The following is a 26,934-nucleotide window of genomic DNA, read 5'->3' on the forward strand; positions in this document are numbered from 1 at the left end:
CTTTTAATGCCCCTGAAAACAATGTCCTAAATGCAGCATGCATTCAACAGATGTGCACTTAAGTGCTACTGGCATGAATCTGAAGAAAGAATTTCTCACATTACCTTGGATTAATCTTGAAGCAAAATGTGATCATTTTTTCATGCTTCCTTACATAACTGCGTTTCCCCACACTGAATGTTTTTCCATTTTCCTTACTTCTAAAGGTGAGCTGAAATTCTCTTTATTTCTAAATGATTGCACTACAACTTATGTGGAGTTTAGGAGCATCTGAAGAATTCAGAAAATCATCTAGGTCAGAGCTTGAGCCCAAATCAGACACCTGGACTCTGTTTAAGTCGCCTATTCCTGGGTTTTCCTTTTTATCTTTTGGATTCTCGATAGAAAAACATTCTAACACTGCCTGCTCTGAAATTTAAGTGGAGAGCGGATGTTTTTTTTTTTTTTAATCCATACATGGAAAATACCAAGAGGCTGTGGTTAACCCAGGAACAAAAGATGATGATGTCTGGTCTGCGACAACAGTCCATGAACCCTTTACGGAGGTCTGAGGCTGGGAAGGTCCAATAGGCAGTATATGGCACCACCACGCTATGTGCATGTCCTTCCTTTTGGGGGCTTTCTGGCTCAAGTCTATGTTCAATGTCAAATTTAATAAGCACAGTAGAAAGTTCATTATGCTCATACCACTGCCAGAATCCACGCCCACAGGGGCAGGACTTAATAGGATCTTCCAGCCCATGTAACTAATCCCAAATGTGATCCAGGCAGCATATTTATAGAGGGCTGACATGAGAGGTAGAAATTAAATTTCTTCTGTCTAGATGTTACATATTTTGCCAGCCTTTTCTTTAAATTCATGAGGAATAAGCTTTTTAGAAAACCATGATGGCTACTTCTTTCAAATATTAGTAAGTTAATCAATAATTATTCTGCCACATTCTTGCTCCGTTAAGCTACCAATGATGATCTGGAGTGTTCTGTTAAAATAGGAGTATGGAATTATTTTCTGGTCTTGGTAAGTTTTTAAACAAAAGAGTGATTTCCATGTCTAAATTATCTAGGGATTATAATTCATCTGGCATTATTTAAACATATTTAAAATAGACTTTTCTACCTATATAAGTTTGTTTTCTCACCAATCTGTTCTAAGTGAGGCATATCAGCAGCCCCAAGGCTTGACCTTGGATCTACAATTAGCTGGCTTTGTGCATTTGGATAATTTATTTAACCTTTCTCAGCTTCACTGACTTCATTACAAAATGGAAATAATATTGGTACTTACTCATAAGATTGTTGCATTAAAAAAGATAAAACACAGGAAAGCACATTGCCTAGGTCATGGGAGGCTTTAACCAATAAATGCTGGTGATTATTAGAAAGCCCGTTTGATAAGGAGCCCAATAAATTTAGGGTTTTTAATGCTGAAATTTGGTATAGAGACTGACATACTTCTGAAACCAATTTCTTCTGCAGTGAAATCATAAAAAACAAATCATCCCATTTCTCTTGTGAAAAACAAAAATCACTGTACAGGTAAAATTGGGAAAATTTTGAAAAAGAGTATCAATATCAATAAAATGAGTATATATTCAATTATCTTTTACAAGAACACATAGAATGGTTTTTAAAATGTATTGGGTATATTGACACATTTTGGTACACCCGAGGCCAAAAAATAAGACAGCTGTATATGTTATTGTCATATATGAGGTATGACAATTTAAGTTCGAGGACTCATCCTGGAAAAAGTGCTACATACCTCACTGCTGAATATCACTACGGTCACCTTCCAAGCACTCCCCTTGGGAAGCTATGCAAGGATGCCAGTGCCTAGTCCACCCTTCAAAGCAATTTTGGAACTCTTTTTCAGGAATGGCCATCAGAGCTGTCGTTGTATTACCCTTGATGCCCTGAATGTCATCAAAATGTCTTCTTTTCAATATTTCCTTTATCTTTGAGTACAGAAAGAAGTCACTGGGAGCCAGATCAGGTGAGTAGGGAGGGTGTTCCAATAGTTGCTTACTAGCTAAAAACTCCCTCACAGACAGTGCTGTGTGAGCTGGTGCATTGTCGTGATGAAAGAGCCATGAATTGTTGACGAAAAGTTCAGGTCGTCTAACTTTTTCATACAGCCTTTTCAGCACTTCCAAATAGTAAACTTGGTTAACTGTTTGTCCAGTTGGTACAAATTCATAATGAATAATCCCTCTGCTACCAAAAAAAGGTTAGCAACATCATTGCAACAAGTTCTTGAACCTAATTGTCAGACCTCGTAAACTGCATACAGCTCTATCAAAACCAGAATGAATTGTTCAAATGCATTAGAGTCGACCTATATTTTGATTGAGATTCAGTGCAAATAGGTTTAGCACATACGTGACAATAGTTCTTTCCTGAAGAGCCCTCAAACTTTTTTTTTTTAATTAGTTTCAGGTGCACAAGACAAGGTAATACTTAGACGTTCATCATTTATATCCCTCACACTGTGAACCCCCCACCCCATCCCCCCTTCCACTATTTTCTTTCAGCCACAATCTGTTTCTGTCTTCATTTGTTGTAGCAATTTCAGCCTCTATTCAAAATCAGACTTTTGTGCTCATAGACGTGCATTGTGGTAGATAATAGTTTCCCAATGAAGCATGCTTCTTCCTGGCCAGCAAAAACACTGGGCTTGGTTTTTTTACAAAGAGTTTCACATCACACATATGAGATGTTGGCAGCGAACTGTCAGACAACATTTCCTGCTATTAATCTGCTAAGGATTCAGGTCACTAAGCCAATTCAAGCAAAATGAATGCAGAAAACGAAGCCAAAGAAAGAGGAATGTTTGTAAGAGAGACAAACTTCCATCGTGTAAAATAACCATAGTACCTAATTCTGAGTGACATGAAACTTTGAAAATTTTTTTCTTGTGACAGGAAGTAACAATCTCTTTTATAAGGCATTTCTCAAAAAAAAAGAAAAAGCCAAATTGTGATTTGAACAAATTCATTTGTTCAAATAAAGAGCTTTAGGCATTGAAAATATTGACAGCAAATATAAGACTTTTAATAATATCAATTTAATAACTATGAATTTGCCCTACTGTCACTTTTCTAATCTATAACGCACTGATCAAAACTATATAAGGAGGGCCGGCCCGGTGGTTAGAGCTCCATGCTCCTAACTCCGAAGGCTGCCGGTTCGATTCCCACATGAGCCAGTGGGCTCTCAACCACAAGGTTGCCAGTTCAATTCCTCGAGTTCCGCAAGGGATGGTGGGCAGCACCCCCTGCAACTAAGATTGAACACGGCATCTTGAGCTGAGCTGCCGCTCAGCTCCCGGATGGCTCAGTTGGTTGGAGCGCGTCCTCTCAACCACAAAGGTTGCCAGTTCGAATCCCGCAAGGGATGATCGGCTGTGCCCCCTGCAACTAGCAACAGCAACTGGAGCTGAGCTGCGCCCTCCACAACTAAGACTGAAAGGACAACTTGAAGCTGAACGGCATCCTCCACAACTAAGATTGAAAGGACAATCTTAGTAAGCAGGAAGAGGAGGGGTATCAGGGTTATTATATAAACTACCCACATGATACCAAACCATAATTAGTTGACCCTTGAACATGGGGGCTAGGGATGCCAATCGTCCTGCACAAAAATTTGTGTTTAACTTGACTTTTTCAAAACTTAACTTCTGATAGTCTACTGTGGACCAGAAGCCTTACTAATAACAAAGTGCTGAATAACACATATTTTGTATGACATATGAATTATATATTGTATTCTTACAATAAAGTAAGGTAGAGAAAAGTTATTAAGAAAATCATAAGGAAAATACATTTACAGTATTTACTGAAAAACATTCACGTATAAGTGGACACGCACAGTTTAAACCTGTGGTGTTCAAGGGTCAACTGTGTATCATTTTACCAGTTAATACAAGATTTTAAATTAAAATGATCTTATATTCTATGTTTAGATATATAACAAAATATAAATGAACGGTATAAAATAGGATAGGTGATCCTTTGATCAGTCTTGTCTTCATTTGAGCATATTACAATTTGGATTAGAATTTAAAATCCATAGATGAGGGGAAAAGCCTTTTCAATCACTAAGTATTTTGATTCTATATACATTTTCTTCAAGTTTTTATGACACATTTGATACTCTATATGTACCAGTCTGAGCTACCACTGAATCTACACTCAAAGGTCGGTATTGTTTTCTGACACCATTTTATCAGGGGCTTCCTGGTTTAATACTGCCTGAGCTCAGGATCCTGAAAAGCCAGCACTAATCTTCTTTGCCTGTCAGTATCCACTCCTGTGAGTGGGGGTGGGGAGCAGGCTGTTCATCCCTGCTAAGGAGGGAGGCCTGGTCCTAATTCTACAGCCAGACCAGATAGCCACTGTCTTCCCACGTCAGCAGTTAGGAGAAACTGGAGGGGCTCAAAGTCACTCTCCCTGCAGCAATTACAAGAGCTCATTTAACTGAATCTAAGATGGCTATTTCTCTAAGTCTTGTGGTTAAAAAACATTTTTCTTTCAAAGCATGAATAACATTAACAAATGGTAGTAAATAACAAGCACCTAAAAACAAAAACAATAAGGCAAACTGAATCAAGAAAACAAATTGCTTTTAGTGTAGGCAGAGCCATTTGCCCTAATAAACAACTCTAACATTCTTTCATTTACAGGAATATTTAAAACACCCTGTTCAAGCAAAAAAGTAAAGTATCATGCACTTATTCAGATTATTCTGCTTTTTCTTAGGCTCACAAGAGAGCCACTATCATTCCTAGAGCTTACTGTGTTTCCCCGAAAATAAAACCTAACCGGATAATCAGCTCTAATGTGTCTTCTGGAGCACAAATTAATATAAAACCCAGTATTATTTGACTATAACATAAGTCCTGGTCTTGTAATATAATATAATATAATACCCGGTCTTATTTTACTATGAGACCCAGTGTGATATGATATGATATGATATGATATAAAATAAAATATAAAATATCGGGTCTTATATTAATTTTTGCTCCAAAAGACGCATTAGAGTTGATTGTCTGGATAGGTCTTATTTTCGGGGAAACGGTATCTATGCTCAGGGTTGACATGGGATGTTCAGGACTGAGGGACTTTCCCATGTTCCCAGGGACTCAGGCGATGATGATCCTCCTTCTTTTAATATTGGTCCTATAATCCAGTCCTACCAATCTTACCTGGTTTAACAAGGACTGCCAGGCAGCAAAATGTCTGACCTAGGATGTGTGCCAGGATGTAAAGTGAAATTTTGAGGAGGTCACCCCCGAAATTTTGCAAATTTATTTTAACTTCTGTTTTTACATTAAGAAAGTCCCCCTGCTCCCCCCACACCAAAAACTCTCAGGGAGACTAAGTCCATGTGGGAAGACCAGTATGTGACTATCACGTCCACCAGTGACGCTCTGGGAACACAGCCAACATGTGACTATAGTGAGACCCCATCATGGCCTAGAAGGCGCTGCCTGCTTGTTTTCCAGCCTCCCCACCACAGTGCCCCTCCCATCATACAGCCTTCCTTCAGCCCCCTCTCCCTCCGAAGGCTTCCTCTTGCCAAATGAAATCTGTAGGGGTGCTCCTTATACCCTGGAAATTCTACCTGCCCGTCCTTCAGATCTCTACTCAAGCACCACCTCCTCATGATTCCATCCCTGACCCCCAGGACTACATCAAATCCCAGAGAACATGTTTTTACAGTTTCTGTATTGCACTTGTCAGGGTGACAATTTTATGTGGGTTCACATTATGATTTGAGTAATGTCAATGTTAGCCTCTCAGGTAAGCAGTTTAAACTCATGATTAGATTCCCAGCACATACCACAGTGCCTGGCAGAGTGCAATTATTATCTTTTTAAATAGGAAAGAAAAGCAAGCAAATAAATGAATCTGAGGTTGATTTCCTGTTTCAAAACTCTTCAAAACCTGTTCTGATCTTTGAAATTTGTCCATGACCGGTTTTTATTTCCATTTTTCTATCACGTGGGTATAATCTGCTCTGGCCAGATCTAGAGTGTTGGATTCCTCCCATCACCACCACCATTTTTGCAAGAAAACAATATTTTGTTCCCACAAATGAAAGATCTATTAGTTTTGAAACTCTACCTCTAATGTTGCAGGTTAACTTGCTGATACATTTCTAAAGTTCCCCTCAATGGGCAAGTGGTCTTGAGCTATGGCTGCACTCCATTACTTGCATTTGATACACATTTGATACACCCTTGACTTTTGAATAGACAAACAAGGTGGATCGTGGTTTTCAAGGCTACACTACATTAGTGCAGCCTGAGGTTATCAATAGACCTGCATCTTCACATCACCTGCTTAGTAGGTCTGTCTTTTGATTAATGTGGATAGTTTATGTAGTAGAGATGTGACCTGGCTTCTTTTCAAAATTTTATTTAAAACCCCTGCATAAGTAGGAAGAATATTCCCTCTCCCCTATCTAACTACAGGAGAATAGAAAGATAAACATGTGGATAGCATATTGGAAAGTTATATATTAAGTGTGTAATTGGTTCCAGTACCTAAAAGCCTTTCTAAAACTGAAATCGGTATTTTTGTAGCAGTCACAATATTTAATGGGCTTACAATCCTATAAATGAAATGAACTCATTTATTTATCTAGGCATATATTTTGCTTTGAGGTTATCTTGAAGGAATTATATTGCTCAAGCTTTCAAGTTTTTCTGAGCTGAAATCATTGAAGTCATGCTCTGTAAAGTAAGTGCTGGGGTCTTGAACATCCTCTTGTCTCTACAGTGGCCTAGATCCAAAGGTTTGAGGCGTATCTTAACATCATCCTCAGGCACCTCCATGGCCCATGTCTTTGTGGAAGGAGGGTGACGTACTCTTTGTAAACGTGACGTACTCTTTGTAAACATGTTCCCTCACCTCTCCTGAGATGTCAATATCATCCCTAGTTCTGCTATTTAAAAATATAATTCCCCACTAAAATGACAACATAAAAAGCTACACATCTGGAATACTTAACCAGGAACATAATCTCAAACTGACAGATCATTACTTCACGCTTATGAAAGGCTTGATTGAGAGAAATAATAATCATTGAGACTTTCCTGATGGCTGTTCATGATCTACTCCCAGAAGAAGCTAGCCCAGAGTTTCTCACAAACAACCAGAACTGGAATAAACAGGCTTCTTTTGAACAACTGGGGTGTTTTTAATGTGTGGACACTGTGGGTCAAGGTTTGTTCTTCAATGCCTGCGAGAGTGCTCAGAACATGAGCTCTGTGGTCTCACCTCATTCCTCGCTTCTTACTGTTTCTCTTGATCCTGTTTTCTACGTTCTTATTTCCTCATTATATTCAATGTATTTATGTAAAGCACCTTAAATCCCTGTTAGATCATGATGAGATATAAATAATAGAAGCCCCAAGATAAAATAAAATGTATTTTGGAAAAAAGTTACATTTACAATTTTGGTGTTTTTTTTTGCTTTCTTATGAGGACGAATTCTTGAGCGTTGTACTCACGAGCGTCAAAAGATGGTCTGCAAGTCATGACATTCTGGAGAGTATTTTTTCTAAAGAAGTAACGGAAGACATTAATTGAAGCATTTTGCTTGTGGTAATCATTTAAAACCATTCATGTGCTTTACAAGCTCAGCGTAATGGCATTTCCTTAAAGAACGTGGTGGTGCTTTCGTGACTTTATTTGCTGCCACCATGGCATTCCGTAAGAATTCCTTCTCGTTTTCCAAACACCAAAATCAGAACCACTTCCTTGTGCGGGCTGTTCATCTGCACACCATCACTCATTTCTATAAGCAGCAGTGGGGAAAGGGCGGTGCATTCCTCAGTGTAAATAGGACTTAGAGATCGGATTATCCTTTACCCTTATTAGAAAATGACTCCAAATGTTTATGCCACTTAAACACAGCTGTCTGTCACATTGAACAAATTCATTCTCACACAGCATGGATGTCTTGTGTGTTGACAGAAAGAAATCTCCACTGATTGAAGCATTTCCTGAATTAATACCTAATCTAGCCACTTTAATCTACCATTTGTGGAGACATCCTGGACATGGATTGCAGGGAACAGTTACTAAGCAACACTAACGAAATACGGAAGTCTCGGCAGGAGAAGCAATAGGAAGACCTAAATTCCATTTATCTAGAAATAAAATATCCTTAATAGTTATCTGACAAGGGAAATAACAAGTTATAAGAAGCTAATGCTATTGATGGAAATGGTATGTGTTCCAACAAAAAGCTACCACAACTTGGAATCTGACCTCTTCTAGAAGAAACAAATAAAAAGCTTAAAGTGCATTGGCTGGTCAAGACAGCCCACAAAATTGAACAGGGCAAGAATCCTTTGCTTCTCTGCTGTAAAGAGGGCAAACCAAACCAGGCATTCAGCACTAGATGCCCTTCTGCCCTGGACCAGGAGGAAGGGCAGGCCAGGAGTCGGGGGACGAGATAGTCCTTGAAGGAAGAGCAGGGTATTACCATAGTCCAAGCTGGAAAACTGCAGGAGGCTACACGAAAGGGGTGTATTTTTTCTAATAATTCGCGATTAAAATTTTAAGGAAACATTCTGAATAACACCACTCCTTCACTGTTTAGAGTATAATTATGTTACCGTAAAAATCACAATAATACTGTATATTAATATACGACTACTCCTCATAGTCTTAAATTGCTCAAAGAAATCAGGGATTTCTTAATTGTGCGGTGTCATTCCTTATTACAATTGTGTGTGCCATTCCTTAATTGTGCAGCCATCATGGAAAACAGTATGGAGTTCTTAAAAAATTAAGAATACAACTACTGTATGATCTAGCAATCCCTCTTCTAGGTATTTGCCCGAAAAATATAAAAACACTAATTTGAAAAGATACTGGTATCCCTATGTTCACTGCAGCATTATTTACAACAGCCAAAATATGAAATCAACGTAAGTGTTCATCAACAGATGATTGGATAAAGATGTGGTACATATACAAAATGGAATATTACTCAGCCATAAAAAGATGAAATACCGCGTTTCCCCGAAAATAAGACCTAGCCGGACAATCAGCTCTAATGCATCTTTTGGAGCAAAAATTAATATAAGACCCGGTCTTATTTTACTATAATGTAAGACTGGGTCTTATATACTATACTATACTATAATACCAGGTAATATATTATAATATAATACCCGGTAAATATATAATATAATATAATTAATATAATATAATATAATATAATATAATATAATATAATATAATACCTGGTCTTATAGTAAAATAAGACCGGGTCTTATATAAATTTTTGCTCCAAAAGATGCATTAGAGCTGATTGTCCGGCTAGGTCTTATTTTCGGGGAGACAGGTATTGCCATTTGTGACAACATGAATGAATCTTGAGAGATGAATCTAAGTGAAATAAGTCAGACGGAAAAGGACAAAAACCATATTATTTCGCTCATGTGTACTATACGACAAAAAAGTAACAAATGGACAAACAAAACAAAACAAAAACAAACTCACAGATACAGACAACAGAATGGTGGCTATCAGAGGGGAAGGTGGTGGGAGGAAAGCGAACTGGGCAAAGAGGGTCAAATACATGGCAATGAAAGGAAACTAGACTTTTGGTGGTAAGCACACAATAGAGCACACAGATATCACATTATAATGTTGTACACCTGAAGTTTATATAATGTTATTAACTAATGTTACCTCAATAAATTAAAAAAAAGAAATGTAATGGTTCTGATCACTTTGTGCAACTGAAATTCTAAGGGACAAAAGACAGCAAAAAGCCAAATTAAAGAAATAAAAGAATTGGCAACAAACTGGAGCACAAGAATCAATCACAATGAATGACAACACTTACTTATGAATGGTACCTTATATAGTCTCAGGCTCCCTGTTTCCTGCACACAACAGTACAATGCCTTAATGCCATTTAGAAAACCATGCTGACAATGATTTTCCATGTAGACTCTCTCCGAATTGTTTGAAGAAGAATCACTCAACCATAGTTACTACTGAAATTTCCCCATGGGGTCAGACACACGCAGTTCATAAGCTGGGGGTATGGCAAAAAGGGGTTAGGGGTTGGGTGGTGTATGGAAGAACCTGGGGGTGGCATGGGGAGAGATTAGACAAAGCACTGCCCACTCCCAAGTTTAAATGTTAGCATTCCCCAGAGCTCTACTATTAGTGCTCTTTTCTTCTTCCTCATTCATTGACTATCTACACAATCTCATTCGTTCCCATATTTGAATTAGTGTGAAAGATAATGGCTCCAAACACTGAATGACACAGCCAATTGCAATGGTAGACTGCTACTTTCATATTCCAGGTACTTGAAATTCAATAGGTTTAACTTATATTCATTATCTTCCCCATAAACTGTTCTTCTTATGTTTTATATCTGTCTATGCAAGTCACTCAATCAAGAAATTTGGAAGTCATTATCACGCACCGTCTCATCACTACCCGTATCCTCCCACACGTCTAATTAATCAGGTCCACTCAGATTCATGATAGTTCTTTAAAATGTATTCTTTCCCCTCTAATCCATTGCCCCTGCCTTAGTTCTGGTCATCAGCATATCTTGCCTGGTTCATTGCAATAGAGTTGACTAGTGTCCCTGTTCTGAGTCTCTTCTTCTTTAATTACTATTTAATAGAAGTATGTTTTAAAAACAAAATTGGCCAAACAGCTTTCCCATGTGAAACCCCTCAGAAACACCGTATCACCTATTGAGAATTCTAAAACGACCCCAACCCCTGGGAATACATAATCCCTGGAACTGAGGACAGAGGGGTTCTTACTCCTGTGATTAGGTTCTATTAGCTGGCAGGCTGACCTTAGGATACGGACATTATCAGGGTGGGCCTGACCTAATCACATGAGCCCTTAAGAGCAGAATTTTCTCCAGCTGGTAACAAAAGGGGACATGAGAGAGATTTGAGGGTAGAAGGATCCAAGGTGGGGGAAGTTCTTTGTTACTGAGATGGAAGGCACCTCATGGCAAGGACCCAAGACGAAGTCTGCACCCAACAGTGGTCCCTGGCCAACAGCCAGCAAGACAGTGGGGACCTCAGTCCTACAATCAGGAGGAAATGAACTCTGCCTACAGCCCAAAGGAGTATGAAGGTAGATCTTTCCCTAGTCCAGCCTCCATATGAAGATACAATTGGTGAACAACTTGATCTCTACTTTATGAGATCCAGAGCAGAGGGCCAGCCAAAAAGTGGGAGATGATACATAGGTGTTGTATGTATGTATGTTTTAAGTCACTAAATTTATGGTAATTTGTTACACAGCAACAGAAAATCAATATATCCAAACAATATCCAACCTTGTTCGCACGTCAAACCCATCCTTTGTGATGTGTCCTTGGCCGTTCTTTCCAGCCTCATTTGTCTCATCTGCCTCAGATGTTTCTACACTCAATGCTCATTTTTCACACCTCCTTATCTGCCCAAATTCTAAAGGGAATAATGCAAGCATCCAAGTTTAGTTATTCTGGAAATTTAAAAATAAACAAATAAAATACGTGAATGCCACTTGACTTTAGGTTGCCTTAAATACTACTGCAGGGGTAGTCAGCCAACATTTTCCAATAATTAATATCTACTTGCCAAATGGTGATTAGACATACACTTACCATTTTAAACTTGAACCACTATTGAGGAATCTTTCCTCCTAAGGAAATTTTCACAGCCAGCTAAAATCTGAAGTCATGCTTTTTACATATCAGCCCTGTTTCAAAACCTAGATCCTCAAAGACAAAGAAGGAAACGTGCCTCAAATAGCCACTCTCAATTTCTTCAAGCAACAGAAATTCTCTACAATAGTAGAGGATCTGTCCCAATATGAAGACAAAGTGAGTTAGGTAGGTTTCAATCTATTTCCTGCTTCCTAGCTGCTTCTGTTGTGTCCCTAGTTATTTTATTAAAACCCAGCAAGCCAAAGTACTGCACAGGGAACATAGTCGATAATATTGTAATAACTATGTATGGTGTCAGGTGGGTACTAGACTTATTGGGGGGGATCACTTTGCAAATTATATGAATGTCTAACCACTATGCTGTACACCTGAAACTAATATAATACTAAATGTCAATTGTAATTGAAAAAATTAAAATTAAAAAAAAAGTCAGCATGCCACAGAACTCCTAATTATTTTTCAGAACACATTCGGGCTTGTCAAACACCTACTGATTTCGGACACAACAGCAATAGAACCTTAGCTGCATCTATTGTCTAATGTCAGCAGGCTGAAGCCGGACTGTGTGAGAAAAAAGCAAATTTCCCGTTTTCCAGATCAGTTTCTCAATCCTAACAATCTTCTAGGGAAATGGGGTCTAAATCTTAAAACACAAGCACAGTTACTTCCTGTTTGTATTAAATAAAATCATTCATCATTTCCCAAACTGCGAAATTAATGATTACCTGACGTAAAAACACTGATTCTCTTCTTTCCAGTGGAAAGAAAGAAAGAAAGAAAGAAAGAAAGAAAGAAAGAAACCAACAAATGGCGAGTTAAGGTAAAATCTCTCTCTCAGATTTGAGAAATACTTTCCAGTGTCTAACACATTGTTAGGTGATAGGAGTGAATCTCTAAATAGTGTGGGGGCTATCATTCTGTGGTTTTGTTATTTTAGACAATATTTTTAGAGCAGTTTTATGTTCACGGTAAAATTAAGGGGCATTTCCCATATGCTCCCCCCGCTTCACCCATGGCCTCCCCCATCATGAACATACTGCACCAGAGGGGCACATGTGTCACAACTGAACCTCCACTGACACGTCATAATCATAAGTACATAGTTACATTAGGGTTCACTCTTGGTGGTGTATATTCTATGGGTTTGGACAAATGCACGATATCCATATCCATCATTATAATATCACACAGAATAGTTTCACTGCCCTAAAAATTCCTAGTGCTCTATCTATTGATCCCTCCGTCTTGCTCCCTAAACCCTAGCAACCACTGACCATACTACTACTGTCATACTACATACTACATACATACTACATACTGTCTCCATAGTTGTGCCTTTTCCAGAATTTCATATAGATGGAATCATACAGCCCTTCAGAGTGGCTTCTTTCACTAGTGGTATTTAAGGTTCCTCCATGTATTTTCATGGCCTGATAGATTGTTCCTTTATAATGCTGAGTAATATGCCGCTGTCTGGATTGTTGAATTTATTTATCCATTTTACCGATAAAAGCAAATCTCTAAACAGTATGAAGGCTATGACGTTCTTACAGACAAACCCAGAAGGATATGCTTCATGCTTTATGGAATGGAAGTTCCACAAAGTAAGGGTATCTTTCAAATTTGCTAGCCATAGTCAGCCAGCAAGGTCCCTGGCACATGTCAACACCTACCATTCACTGTACCACTCTCAACAACACAGTGAGTTCTGGGTTACAGATGAGAAAGTGGAGGACGTCAAGGGGTGAATAACTTACAAACAAATGGCAAATCCAATATGCTACCCAGGCTAGTGCTACCCAGGCTAGTGTAATACTGCCTCCAAATGTTACTATTCTTAAGCTCAAAGTTCAATTCTTTATTCAGACAACTGGGAAAACTTATTCTCCTGTATAACAATCCTCTAGTATGATTTAATTCATAGTATTTCCATAGATATTTAGATATTCAATTGTTAGGGTGTCTATACATTATAAGTTTCATAAACATATTTATAAAAGCCTGGGTGTGCATGTTCTTTTTAACTGAAACACTAAAAGCTGGTTCCAATACTAGATGAATGGATTCAATGTAAAATTAGAGTTGAACATTTCCACCATTCTGTCTTAAAGAACCTTAATATTGCGAGTAGCACAGTATAAGAATGGACAGGGCAAGTTTCTTAGCAGAAGTCCCTAGGCTATTTAAGAAAGTTAAAATTTGAATCTAATTTTTTAAAAAAGCTGAATCTAATTTTTAAATTTAGAATTTTAAAATGGCCCTGTTTATTGTAGTGACTTATATACTAGACATTCTGAAAATATGTCTTATATGGAAACCTTGAGTGAATGATTAAATATACAAAAAAATAAAACCATGGCAAGAATGATTAACAGTACCTTTGTCATGTATCGATACCCTCAAATGAGGCTTGCACTGAGAGCTAACTATGCTATTAGCCTTGAAATAAGTGCCAAAACTGGCTGCTGTAATTATTAATTTATTGCCATTTAATATTAGCCATGACATACGTGTTACTAACAAAAAAAGTAGGAATGAAAGGTATTCGATTTCACTATGTAACATTTTAACAGAGCTTTTCCCTCTCTATAATTTATCATCAATTTTTTTCATCTCCTGCTGAATTATTTTAATTGCTATATCCAAATAGCAAACAAGACTGGACTAAATACCACTATGAAAGATTTTCCCTTCTTCCTCTGATATAAAAACTAACATGATCATAAGAAAAGTAAAACATGGTGGAGCAGGTAAATGCGGTGCTCACCTCCTCTGAGGACCACATCAATTACAGCTAAGCTACAGAACAACCATCACATTGAGAATTGCCTGAAGTCTAGCTGAACCAAAGCCCTAGAACTATGACATACAGAAGAAGACACCTCGAAACTGGTTGGAGAGGCAACATGGAATGAGCTGGTCCCACACCCAGTGATGTGATCATTAAAAATTGTGAGGGATATCTTGACTCAAGGTCCCCACTCTAGCCTCCAGAGGAGTGAGGGCTCCCAGCCCCATATCAGGCTTCCCATCCCAGAGTTCCAGTGCCTGGGAGAGAAGTTCCCATAACTTCTGGCTGTGAAAACCAGTGGAGATTGTGGCTGAGTGAAATGAAGGGTGGCTACCGTCCCAGTGGCTCCTCTTAAAGGGTCCATGCATTAAATTACTCACTGATGGACTCACTTGCTCTGAGCTCCAGTGCTGGGGCAGCAGTTCAGAAGGTACCAGGGACATACACTGAGGAACTGAATGGTCTAGCTTCAGGGTGAGGGCAGTTTTATCCCACAGGGAGAAGCTGGCAGAGCCAATGTTTCTTTGTTGAGCCCTTCCCCTCCCTGCATGCAGATGTAGGCAGATGTGCAATATCTGAGTCTCCATCAAACTGGCTATATCACCTCTTTCTTCTTCCCCACCTTAGTGATTCCTGGAGACCCCACCCCACCCAACTTTCAGGCACACCCAATCTGCTTCCAGTGGCTTTTCCCTACAATCTGTGTTAGATCATGCTGCAGACTTTCCTAAAATCTCTTAAAGGTTCACAAACCCCAAACAAGCAGCATCTGGCTTGGGTGTGTGTCCTGTACCGCTGGCTGAGCAGCCGTAAGCCTGGCAGTAGCAACAGCTGGCCTCGGTTCATAGATTCACCTCTCAATGCACCTCCAAGCCCAGAGTGGGCAGCAGCCATCTGCAATTGCCTTGTGGCTCATACCAGGTGGCCCGAGGCAGGGCACAGGCTGCTGCTAAACTGGGCCTGCAGCAGGTCCCCTCCCAGGAGGCCCCAGGGCAGACATGCCTGGTGGGCAACTTTGGACCAAGCCAGAGTACCACCTAGCCACCTCCAAGGACGATACAACCAAAGGACAGACTGGGCAGGCACTGGAGCCCTGCTAAAGTGAACCCTGCTCTGTAGGGTCAGCCCGTGCACCATAGCTCCTACACTGTAGTCATAGCCAGTTCTCACAACCAATCAGCTTGAGGGTCAATCCCTCCCACTGACATGGAAACAGTAAACAAGGCTCAAATACAACAGGAGAGCACACACAACCCACACAAGAGTCACATCTGGAGCACCTAGCTCTATTAATCAGGGAGACTGTGTGACTGGGCCCCACAGGACACCTACTACATAAGGCCACTCTACTAAGACCGGGATGCATAGCAGTCCTACCTAATACATAAAAACAACACAAGGAGGCAGTCAAAACATGGAGACAAAGAAACATGTCCCAGATAAAAGAACAGAACAAAGCTCCAGAAAAAGAACTAAACAAAATGGAGACAAGCAATCTACCAGATGCAGAGTTCAAAATATTGGTTATAAGGATGGTCAATGATCTCAGAGAGAACTTCAACAAAGAGATAGGAAACATAAAAATGAAGATAGAAAACATAAAAAAGAACTAGTCAGAAATAAAGAATGCAGTAACTGAAATGAAGAACACAATAGATGGAATCAACAATAGATTAGATGAAGCAGAGGATCAAACCAGTGATGTAGAAGATAAGGTAACAGAAAACACCCAATCAGAACAGCAAAAAAAAAAAAAAAAAAAAAAAAAATCCAAAAATATGAGGACACATTAAGAGGCCTCTGGACAATACCAAGCACACCAATATTCACTTCATTGGGTATCAGAAGGAGAAGAGAAACAGCAGAGAACTGAAAACCCATTTGAAGAAATAATGACAGAAAACTTCTCTAACCTGGTGAAGGAAATAAATATAGATGCCAAGGAAGCACAGAGCGTCCCAAACAGATGAACCCAAAGAGGCCCACACCAAGACACATCATAATTAAAATGCCAAAGGTTAAAGACAAAGAATCTTTTTTTGTTGTTGTTTATTTGTTTTTTATTAGATTCAGGTGTACAAGACAAGGTAATACTTAGACGTTCATCATTTATATCCCTCACACTGTGAACCCCCCTCCCCCCATCCATTATCCCTCCGACCTCACACCCAGCCATCACATTATATATATAAAATTATAGTTGGCATTCATTAATGTTTAGCTTCTGGTGTACAATGCCATGATCAGGCATCCACATTATCTCTGAGGTGGTCTCCCAAATAGGACGCATCAAGAGAAAAGCAGTTAGTTACCTACAACGGGGCTCCCATAAGACTATCAGCTGATTTCTCAACATAAACTTTGCAGGCCAGAAGGGATTAGCAGGAAATATTTAACATGATGAAAACTAAGAATCTACAACCAAGATTACTCTACCCAGCAAAGCTATCATTTAGAATCCAAGGACAGATAAAGAGCTTCCGAGGCAAGATAAAGCTCAAGGAGTTCATCACCACCAAACCAGAATTACAAGGAATCTTAGAGGGACTTCTTTATGAAGAAAATAAACAAAAAAGATTAAAAATATGAATAGTAAAATGGTAATACATATCTATCAATAATTACTTTCAACATAAATGGATTCAATGCTCCAATCAAAAAATAGGGTGGCTGAATGGATAAGAAAACAAGACTCCTACATATGCTGCCTATAAGAGTCTCACTTCAGATAGAAAGGCACACACAGACTGAATATAAACGGAGGGAAAAGGATATTTCATGAAAACGGAAACAAACAAACAAAAACTAAGGTAGCCATACTTACGCCAGAAAAAGTAGACTTTAAAACAAAGGCTGTAACAAGAGACAAAGAAGGACCCGGTAATCCTACTGCTGGGTATTTATCCAAAGAAACCAAAATGCTACTTCAAGGGAACGAGTGCAGCATTGTTTTTTAATGACCAAAATGCAGAGGCAGCCTAGGTGTCTGTCAATGGATGAAAGAATAAAGAGGAGGTGGTACATATATACAATGGAATACTGCTGGGCCATGGATGAGAATGGGTTCTGGCCATCTGCGGCAGCATGGATGGACCTGGAGGGTTTTGTGCTGAGTGGAATATGTCAGACAGAAAAGACAGAGGCAATGTGATTTTGCTTTTATGTGGAATCTAAAAAACAAAATAAACAAAACAGAAACAAAAAATAGATACAGAGAACATTTTGATGGTTGCCAGATGGAAGGGGGTTTGGGAGTAAGTGAAAAAGGGGAAGGAATTAAGAAGTACAAATTGGTTGTTACACAGTAGTCATGGGGTTGTAGGGTATAGCATAAGGATTATAGTCAATAATATTCTAATAACTATGTATGGTGTCAGGTGGGTACTAGATTTATTGGGATGACAGAGGGGAGGGAGTTTGGGGGCAGGCTGAAAAAGGTGAAGGGATTAGTAAGTACAAATTGGTAGTTACATACAGTCATGGAGATGTAAAGTAAAACATAGAGAATATAGTGAATTATATGGTAATAACTGTGTATAGTGCCAGGTGGGTACTGGCCTAGTCAGGAGGATCATTTCCTACATAAATATCTAACTACTATGATGTACACCTGAAATTAATATAAAATAATATTGAATGTCAAAATAAAGAAATAAATCAAGTATTAAAAAAAGAATAGTAAAACCACATAAGGTATTCATAAATGCAGTTTTATATCTCCTTTTATGTTAAAAATATTTTTCAAACTAAGAGCACCACATGCACCTCTCTATTCACCTCTCTTCACATGTCAGTTGAACACTGGGCCATAAGGCAGACGTGCCAACCATATCCTAAAGCTAACCACTGCCTGTGTATGTGCCCTTCCTCTTTAGACCAGATGTGTGCATGGGAGTAGGTATGAAACCTGTAAATATTTGACCATGTCCCTATAATAGGGCCTTCAATATCATACTGCACTCCGGTCTCCCTGAACCTACTTCCATATTTTGTTGGAAACATGTGCGTCCATGCCACATACACATTTTAGGGGACTGACCCTCTAAGAGCTCATGTCTCCAATTCTAAGAACATGTGATTCTACCAGACTTCAACTCTAGTCAAAAAGAGGTCACAGGTACTGTTCACAGTTCACAGAAGTTAGAGACGAGGCCAAAAAACCTCCTTCTTCTGAAACTGAATGTAATAAAACAAAAAAGTGATATGGAATTCAAGAGACTATCCACCACGTAGAAACCTTCCCAGGTTATTACCCATCTACTGAAAGATTTTCTAATCTTGTGACTGATATTAGTAGCCTGTTTCCTAAACTTCCCTAAGGGCCAAGAGTACTTCCATGAAAAAGAAAGGCATCAATTTAAATGCTAACTAAGGGAAGATGAGCTATATAATCTTGTAAATTATAACCTGTCTTTCATGGGGGAAGTGCTGTAATTATGAAATGAACTGGCAATTGATCACAAAAATTGGGGAGGGGGGAATCACTGTATGGTGAAAATTGTTTCTTTCCAGAAGGGATGGCTAGGATCTCCATTTTATATTAGCTTTTCTGCTTTGAGCTGGACTATATGGCAACTGTAGAACTTGCTTAAAATCATTCTATATTAAGACAAAGAGCTGAGTCAAGCCTTGAACATTGTTCCATACACCACTTGGAAGAGCTTTTGTATTATTGCTCCAGCTATTTTCCTCTTCCTGCTCAAAATAAAAAAAGTATCGTTTCCAAGTTCTCCTCTTCACATAGTACCTTATTTTGTGATAGTATAATCCAAACCAAAGGCTTTGTGATCATTTCAGTCTTGAGTGTGTCTACTGCATATGTGCTTCGAGGAGATTTCAAAACCTTTCAGCCACCAAAACGGGGGAGGGAAGAAGAGAGGAGAAGAAAAAAGAGAAAACGAATAGGAGAGAGAGAGACTCTGGTGGGCTCACTTCCTTCTCCTTATCCAAAAATGACATACATAGCTATTTACAAAATCTAGAAAAACTGATCAAGTTTGATGTCAAAAGCTTACAGAATTATAAATAAAGTAGATATTTGAGAATTTAACTAATTAATATTAAATCATTTGAAAAGCAGACCTTTCTCCTTTTTCTCTTTTCTTCTTCTCTCACAAGTCCATGCTGGAGGTAAAAATACTGTATTTCAGTTTGTTCCTCCTGCTGCTACAAACTTTGGATGCTTTGATGCCACAGTAAAGAGACCTCTGGAGCAGAGGGCAGGAGAGCTGGGTTCATGCCATTCTCTGCCTTTTCCAGGCCATGTCCTCAGGCACACCACTAATTTCTCTGGGCCTATTTCCTCATTAGTAAAATGAGGGAGGAGACAAAGTTATTTCCAATGTCCCTTCCAGATCTAGTATTGTGTGACCCTCAGACATCCGACATCTAAGTTTGAAGCCTTTGACTCATTTGATTTTCAGTGCCTGGAACATAACAGGCCCTCAAGAAACACTTTATACTAAATCTCCTGCAAAATTAGTAAAACTACTTGGCATCGTCTGCATACAGTATGATGTTAGTTCTATGAATTGGAATTGTTGTAAAAGAATAAAGAATTGTTGTAAAAGAAAAAAGAATATGCATTAAGACAAATAATTAAAGCTCAAACGATTATCTCACTTATCAAAAAATATTTCAGTGTGTACTATGTGCAAATGATCAAGGTGTTCTAGAAAATACAAAGATTTTAATGAGGTGACTGGTAGAAACTACACCTTATGCAATTTTTGAAGCAGTAAGTAGAGGTCCACTTGTAGGGAAGGGCCTGGAGAAGGTCACTGGTAGCTGACACTCCTGTGCTGGGACCACGGGGCCAGCTAAACCTGTGTGAGTGGAAGGCTGAGGTCTCCAAACAAGGGACTCACTGATATACATCATGCTGCGAAATACTTCCTGGGGAAGGAAATGAGGAATGGCTTGGACTAACGTAGGGAAGAATTTCCTTGGCTTCTGGGGCTAGGGCTGAGTTACAGAGGATGTGAGCTGGCTCCTGGCATGTGGAAGCAAAATGGGTGTCAGGTAGGATGATACTGAGTAGGAACTTGGGAGAAGGGTTTGGGCCTGTCACTCCTAAAATAGGTATTCTTGGAGAAATAGGTATTCTTCCTGTTACATGGTCTTTCCCCAAACCTCACGTTAAGCCTAAACCCAGAGATGTTAAGGGAAATTATTTCTGGAGAAGCAGCCAACAGAGAGCAGGACCCTCTTCCTGAGAATCCAGGAGAGGTATCAACGGTCGATCCACCATCTCATAAGGTTCTATGGCAATAAAGCCACAAGCAGAGTAAAGGAAGTGAAAAGATTTCCTCTCGAACACATGTGTAAACTTTCAGAGACAAAGTTGGAAAGTTTGTAAAGCAGGTGAATTTCAAGTAAGTAAACTATATATAAAACTATAAAGTATAACCTGAAATTTTAATCACAAGGTGGTAAGAACTAGAAAACTTAGATTATTTTTAAAATTGGAAGATTGCTTCCCTCATGAAACAAGTAAGTAATGAATATCTACTACGCAAAAATAAACTGCTGTGTTGTACAAAGTACAAAGATAAGTAAGACACTGTACTCCCGAATAAGAAAATGCACATGCTGGAGAGCATTTTGCTTGAGAATCCCCTCTGCCTGAACACAGAGCAGGAAAGTTCATGGCACCAAATCAGCAGCACAAAGTGGTCAGCAAACACAATGGAAATGTGTAGCTGGGGGAACAGTAAGTGAAAAAGCAAACCTAGTGTTTTAGCACCATGATGTTAGAATATGAACATTTGGAAAATGACTCCCGTCAGGCCTTAACACCATGAGACAACTTGGGGGGGGGGGGAGTGGGGGTTAAAAGCAAAAATAATTCCTCAGTGATTTTTATCTTTCATATAGCATCAATCACCCAATGTGGACAGGCACTCAAGTTCCAAAATTCACTCAGCTTTCAAAGCCCACAGTATGGTGACACACCAGAGGGATTTACTGGTTGCATTTCTTGACATATATGTTCTTATTTTTAACCTTAATATGGTTTAGAGGGTTTAATAGACCACGTGTACACTCATGATGGGATATTAGAGTTTATTACTTTAAAAATGAAATCCAGGTAAGTAGATCTAACAATTCTATAAAAAGTGTTCACCTTAATGAGGACAAATTGCAATGCCTTGGGAAGATTTAATGCTGTCAGGTAAACGAGAAGGTGTGTGTTAACAGTCCTTGTAAGTAACTGTTCCTATGGTTGCACCAGAGTCATCACATAAGGAAACCAAGTTAATTAAAACCCTTCCAACCTCGGGAGACCCCAGGGGCACTGATCTTCAAGCAGGAAAGCTGCTGCTGCTCGACTGGGCAGTTCGGTTATAACATATGACAGATGGTACATAAAGGTAAGACGTTCAGTTGACCAGAGACCTACTGAGAGGTTAAATAAGAATTTACACAATCACACAGAATCAAAAACTCTGAAACTTACGTAGTTGCTGAATGAGCAATGCTTGGATTGGTCTGGAAAAATCATCCTTATTTTTTATAATTAATCATTATTTCTTATTATTCATGAAAGGCAACAGGTGCTCTAATCAATTTTATGGATTACGGAATTCTCTTTGCTGTCTGGTCAAGAACTTCCAAAGGGATTGTAAGGTATTCTAATCACGCAATCTACAAAAGGTGGAAAATTCAGACACTGAGTTTGTTTTTCGAACCGAATCCCAGTAAGTGGAGTACATAAAATAGTACAATACATTTGGACAGCTAATTGAATCACAGGCAAGACAGCATTTAGAAATTTTTTTAACAGTCCCTTCCTGACCAGTAGTTAGAAGGTGACAAAAGCACATTTAGGACGTAGTGCCATAAATTTCCTTACCCTCTCCGTCCTTAGAAGCATCTCTGGAGGGTATCCAGAAATGCTTGTTGGAGTCAACTCCACTGTTTGTGCTTACTCTGGGATTCTTGGCCATCCTGGAGGGCAGGCAGCTTCTGGACAGGGCCGAACCTGGAGGGCAGACTTTTAATTTGCTGCTACACTTATGTGGCTCTTTAATTTGCCCCAATCTGGATACAAATCTCTCTCTAGTGTGGCTGATTCATTGGCGTTTTCCCCTGCAGTGCTAGCCTGCGTGAATTAACCTGGGTCTCGTTACCACTAAACCTCTCTCACTGTTGAATCAGCAGTATGAAGGGACTAGGTAAAATGAGGTCTTGCATGCATGGGGACACATGGCAGGGCCCTTGTGAGGTTCCTCACAAGGAACCCCTGTCCTGCAAGGTAAACCTCTGTCCTTTTTCCGGTCATGCTCTAGACTCCTCCAACAATTGGGTTTCTTGTGGAGGACAAACCAACTACACCATAAAATGGCTTAAACATTTTCTATATGCAGCAGCAAACCAGTATTATGAAATATGGACTCAAATTTCAGATCATGTTTTGACTTACTTTCCGAAAACCAAATTAGACTAGATTACAGTGGTGACCAAATAACAGAAAACATTTCTAATTGGATGGTCATTAGGAAATATGTTGTGTGCTAATTAGTCAGACTCAAATGAGGCCACTGAACATGGAAGCAACGGGACTAAAATAAATGTGATGAGCAAGCACTATTTTCTCTTGCATGTGACTAGAGTATTTTTGTTTATTTTCTCTTTTAAAATTTATGTTCAAGAAAAAAACACTGAGAACAAACCAGCTATAGGAACTTTCTTGTGTTCTTTAATGGGAATGGCAGTATTAGTGATTTTGTTGGCATACCTGAAAATCTGGTAGCATGCAAACATTTCCCAAACACATATATCAAATTACTTGTAATAAGATCTTCTCTTATATTTTACTGTTAATAAGATCTTTTTATATTTTAGATAATCAAAACTAAGGCTTTGAAAAAAATTATTGAGGAAAAAGTCTCTGAAATGGAAAAACACTGACTGCTACAATGATCTCAGTCTACTGCTAGAAAAAAATTTGAAAAAGCCAGCAAAAGTGGAAAAAGCTTCCATCAAACATTGGGGGGTGCGGGGGTGGGGGAGGGCAGGAATCGAAGACTTAGTAAGTTTTCAGTCATTGCTCTCAGAGAGCTGTGCTTTTCTGTGAAGTATCCTGCTTTTCTGGGTTGTTGGGTTTCTCCCACTGCACTCTGCTGGGCAGTGGTAAATGCTACCTTGAGGTTTCCAAAGAAAAGAGAACTGTGCTATGCTACTTCCAAGTGCGTGTGTGCGCACGCATGGGGGATCCTTTATAGGTGACTATAAATTCCAATGATAAAGTCACGGCAAAGTTGAGCGACCTTGATTTTGATAGTGAAGGGGTGAAGGCATTAAATGAGCCATAGGCATAGAGATTTCATAAAAGTGCCTTTTTTGATGCCTTATTAAATGCAACAGAAGTTCCACCTGTTATATCTACTGCATTCTGTTCTTAATTCACCTACAACTCACTGTATGTGCTGGGGTCAGGGATTGGGGAAGCAATTCTGCTTCTTTCAGATTTGCGTGTGTGTGTGTGTGTGTGTGTGTGTGTGTCTCTTCTCTCCATGAATCTTAGAGAAGGAAGATGTATTAGAAGTTATCTGGTTTGAGGAGCTGTTGGTTTCCATACGTGCACCTACACTTTCTTCTGGAACCCTAATGGTACAGCATATATCATCACAAAGTCGACAGCTATCATTTAAAACACTCCTTTTCTGTTTTTTTAAAATATGACTTCCTGTAACTTCTATCTTTCTAACATATAGAAAGTTTTACTTTCTATATGTTAAAAAAAAGTTATGACAGACATTCAATGACCACCTTTCCAAGTAACTGAAATTAGCTACCCTGTCCCTCTGAATCTTATTTTTTTCCATAGTCATGAAATCCCGTATCGCTAATCATTCCTCAGGGGAAAGTTTCTCAGATCACTCACCATCCTGAATAAATTCAAGTCAGAATTTACTGTTCTTATTATTATATTAAACATCTTCCACTTATAAAGAATATGCTGCATCCCAAACAATGTTCAAATAAATAATCAGCTTTAATTTTCTCAACAATGCCTTGTGAAGGCAAGGACTTTCACCCCCATTTTTCTGGCAAGGAAACTGAGATTCAGAAAGCTTAAGGAACTTGACATCATGGGTTACAAGTGAGCAATTCCATGTTTGCACACCAGTCTGGTGGCTTTGGAGCATTCCTATCACATGGGGATGGAACAAGACATCATAGATTGGCGTTCTCTAGCACAAGTAACCAGGGGGCCGCCACCTTCAGGACACCAAGCACTACACTTCCACAGCAGCAGCCTGTGACTGCATGAACATGCCCGGCAGCCACATGGCAACGCTACTTTGCGTTGAGAGTGTAACTGACTTAAACCCAAGGATGACGTTCACCCAAACTATATCATTAAGTCAGACTGCCCCTTGCCCCAAACGCATTTCTATTTTGCACTTGATCCTTAAAAGCCGAGTGAAGTTTTACCTCCATTTCTGATAAATATTGTCTTGCTACTTTGCTTCAGTGTTCCACATTATCCACTTCACGAGAAACCTGGATTCTGACATGCGGGCTGTTTAGTCATTTTTAAAACTCTGGATCACTTTAAAAATAAATTTTTTCTTTCTTTTTTTCTTTTTTTTTTTTTTTTGGTGACTTCATCTAAGACTTTGGTAAAAACGTACTTTAAAGGAGAGAAAAGACTGAAGGATATTTTCCCTAGGGTAAAGTTTTTCAACCTTTGTTTACCTATTATACTCTGTTACGTCGCCAGCCAAGGTTTACATTCCATAGCTTGTATTTAAAGACGAGGCATTGTGAATATGCTTTGCAACTAGCATCTGAACCCCACCACTGATTCACAACCATTTTCCTTCTTCAACCAGCTACAAAGAAATCCATTTCACTTTACCACATCCAAATTTCTCCATCTTCTAACGATGTCGGTAGTAAACACATTTTTTTTCTATTACCAATGTCTGTTGAAAACTTTAAACAGTCTGCTGACAAGGTTTTGTGTCCCAGACTAATGTTAATCTTAAGAATCTGTCAAATGTATAAAAGTACTTAATTACAAAGGAAAACAACTAACATTGTCCTGCCACTCGACATGCTCACAGTGACATTAAAAGTAACACTGAACTGTATCCAAAGCTAATTACAAACTAAAAATTCTATACTCAAGAACACAGATTACCTATAATGAATTTGAAGGCTGAGAAATAAATTATATTTAGCAAAATGCCTCGGTCGGTCCCAATGCATTTAGTCTCTCCACATGAGACACTATAAACTTTCTTTCAGACTCTAGAAAACTCTGGTAGCTATGACTAGAAGATTGCCAGGTAACCCTCTTTATTCCATTACATAATGTAATCAATAGAAAGGCTCTCTGAAGTTAAGGGAAAAAAGATCCTCTTGACTTAGATCAATTTCTCCAGAAAGTGGATCTACACTGGAAAAACACAATCTCTCTCAAGGTTACAAACGTCCTTTAAATTTCATAATAAACACAGGTAGAAGTAGATTATTGTAATCTCCCCATTTCCAGAACAAACATCCAAATAAATAATTGAACACTTTGGGCTAAGAAATTAGCAAAAATCAAAGCCAGGAAATGCAAAATATGAATCTGTGCATGGCAAACCTTAGGTAGGGTCCTTGGAACATGTATTTTACTCCCTGCAGCAACCCATCAATATTTGTCAAGTTATATGTACGATAATAAAAATTCTATAACTGTATGATAGACTAAATAACTTTTGATCTAATAATTTACCTTCGAGACATGTATTTTTTCTATGTTCCTGCAATCTGCAATAATTTAGCAACCCAACCCTATTCCCACGCTTACTGACATTATATCAACATGAAATGGATTTGAATCTTCGGTTCCAAGGAAAGCACTGAGTATTAGCATACACGGCCTATGGTGCACGCGACGTTCAGCACACCTAGTGGGAGAGCTGAATTGTGTAAGCATGTGGAGGGACGGCCTGGTATAGAGGCATGTGTGATGTCCCTATATGAAAAAGGACAGTGGGGGTTGGGGGGGGCGGAGGAATGAGCTCTTTACATGAAAGTTCAATCTGAAATTGAATCACCTTGCTCGAAGAGCAAGCTGCTCCTCCCCAGCTGTGGAGAGCAGATGCCATGGGTGGTGCATACGGAAACCTGCTCCTATGGCTTGAGTTCATGCCCTATGTGTACTCTCCATGATACTTGGAGAGCTCGACAATCACCCACGTCCATAGCTACACACAGTTGTCTTATTCTCATCTGTTAGTTTGAGCTTACCAACCATCTTGGACAAAGGTTATTCAACTGCCCTTTCCCTGAGAGGAGTTTTATAGTTTTCTTTACCAAAACACTCAAGCAGCGATACCTACCACAATGTACATTTTACAAATTACTCATTCTCCAAGTAAGAAAAGGACATTCACAGTTCAAATTATGTATAGAAA

At 39.1% G+C, this 26,934-nt stretch overlaps 1 protein-coding gene across 39 annotated transcripts in view; it reads right to left on the reverse strand.

Moving 5' to 3' along the window:
* EPB41L3 (erythrocyte membrane protein band 4.1 like 3) overlaps positions 1–26,934 on the reverse strand; it is a 236,562-nt gene that overhangs the window by 60,944 nt on the left and 148,684 nt on the right. The window lies entirely within an intron of this gene.

This window comes from Rhinolophus hipposideros (genome assembly GCF_964194185.1).
Source record: "Rhinolophus hipposideros genome assembly, chromosome: 17".
NCBI lineage: Eukaryota > Metazoa > Chordata > Mammalia > Chiroptera > Rhinolophidae > Rhinolophus > Rhinolophus hipposideros.